The sequence below is a fragment of the Myotis lucifugus genome, unplaced genomic scaffold, assembly GCF_000147115.1.
Source record: "Myotis lucifugus unplaced genomic scaffold, Myoluc2.0 scaffold_75, whole genome shotgun sequence".
Lineage (NCBI taxonomy): Eukaryota > Metazoa > Chordata > Mammalia > Chiroptera > Vespertilionidae > Myotis > Myotis lucifugus.
In genome coordinates this window covers 140794-143218 of record NW_005871123.1, presented here as the reverse complement: position 1 = coordinate 143218, position 2425 = coordinate 140794, and positions in this window count along the sequence as shown.

Sequence of the window (2425 nt, the reverse complement as noted above, 5' to 3'; positions counted from 1 at the left end):
TAGTGGATTAGTGGACAGTTGTTATAGGAGGATAACCTTTTATATTTTAAATAAAATATAAAGGAAGGTTTGTTATCATTTCTAGGTCAGTATTTTTTACTTTTTTATTTCATCAATTTTATTTTAATTTTTACTCCACTAGTTTGCCTTTTGTAGTCAATCTGTTTCTAGTCAGGAAAACAAAGCCCACATTAGGTGTTTCATTAGAGCAAATACAGGCAACTGGGTACAGTAAAAAAAAAAACAAAAAAAAACAAAAAAAACAAAACAAATTGGGAAAGTGAAGCAATGGAGGAGTAAGTAACCAGAGCAAGCCGAAACCTACGACAGGAACAAAAATATTTGAGAGACACTGCCAAAGGGCAAAGGGGCCGTAAGTAAACACTGTCTTCCCTTTTAGTTCCCATTTGCTGAATGAACTCAGGTGGACAGTTTCGATTGTAAGTGATCACAGGGACATTATTTCTATGGGGATCCAGGTAACAAATTTCACTACCGTGATGTCACAAATTTGGAACTGGCTTATGTTTTAATTTTGATGCTTCTTGTAAATTTGTCTCCCCTTTGGCTAATTTCACCCTTACTGGAGAAAACAAAAATAGCAATACTATATTTATGTTTTTATTAATAACCCAGGGAGGGATAAATCTGGCCAGCTAACTTCACAATATCTTGATAGGTTTTGTTGATGTTGTTTTTAATAGAACACTCTTGTTTAAAAAGCATACATTTTATGTGAAAACTCAAATAATGTTGATTCAGCAAAATATTGTAAAGAAAATAGATCTAACACATATGTCTGCTGAACTGGTGCAACTTTTTTCTTCCTTGCATTTTCTCTTGTTACACTTCCTCTTGTAGTTTGCCATATATATATATATTTTTTTCCTTAAATGTCATATAGTTTCCTTAAGTAAGCCTCAAACTTTAAAATTGTATTGTTAAAAATTAGTTTTTGTAGTTTATTAAAAACTGGAAAAATTTATACTAAAAATGAGGTATTTTAAAAAGTAAAATATTTGTAATCTGAAGATGAAACTATTTTCTGCTCAATCAAATACAGGTTTAAATATGAATATGAGTTCCTCTCTGATGTATTAAAAGCAAAACAAGTATATTTACATTATTATTAGTAATATTATCCCAATTTAGAGTTGAAAGAGCTTGCTTTTATAAGGCTAATAAGAACTTTTACTATTTCTATTTAACTACCTGTCTTGATTTACATTTTATAATTACTCAGACTAGGAAACATAAGATGTGACTTATTCAATAGTATCTTAAGGTGTTACCAAAAATGGTGTCACTATAACTTATTTAGATACTGCCACCACACCTACTTATTATTACTCTTTATTTTTATTACCATTCCTTCAAGTTTCCATGGTTCTATGTGAACTTTTAGTAGGAAAAAAGTAATGAACCCTGGCCAGCGTTCCTTATTAAATAAACAAACATAAACAAGAACATATTAGTGGTTGTTAACTGAGATCTGAAGAGAAATTGCAGGACTCTAAGGAGGCAGGAGATTTGATTCCTGGTCAAGAGCACATACCTAGCTTTCAGGTTCATCCCACCCCAGTCGCAGTGTGGTCAGGGAAAATGAGGGAGGAAACCAATCAATGGGTGTCTCTCACATCGATGTTTCTCTCTCTCTCTTCCACTCTCTCTAAAAATCAATGAATAAATATCCCTGGGTGAAGATTAACAATGACAACAAAAAAGTAATGATAAATTTCCTAAGTGTACCAGTTTAAAACAATATTTTTTTCAGTGTATGTCTTCTTTTTTAATTTTTTAAAATTTATCTTTTTTTGTATTACAGATGTCCTCCATTTTCCTCCCCCATTATTCTCCTCTATTCCTCTTCCACCTCCCTTTCCAGGCCTTCACGTCATTACTGTTTGTCCATGGGTTAAGCATATATGCATACAAGTTCTTTGGTTAATCTCTTCCCATCCCACCCCCAACCAATTTCCTCTGGAATTCATCAGTCTGTTACAAAATATGCGAGTCACAGAAAAACAAATACCACACGATCTCACTTATCTACACTAATAAAAGAGAAACATGGTAATTAGCGTACGACCGCTACCCTTTTCATTGGCTAATCAGCATATCCTTATGCAAATTAACTGTCAGCCAAGATGGCGGCCGGCAGCCATGCACTGAAGCGAGCAGGGAGGCTTGCTTACTCCAGTGACTGTGGACTCCAACATTCCCCGCCTAACTTGCTGGCCCTCTCAGCTGCAACTCTAAGCAACTAATGTACTATGTTGCAAATAAAGAAGGCTAAACAAAAACCCCAGAAACCAGCCAGGACTGAAAGCCAAGCCGGGACTGCCAACATTGTATCATTGTTTTCAGCAGCGAGGCCTCCGAAGCTTAAAGCTTGGCCCCGGATTAAAAAAAAAAAAAAAAGGAA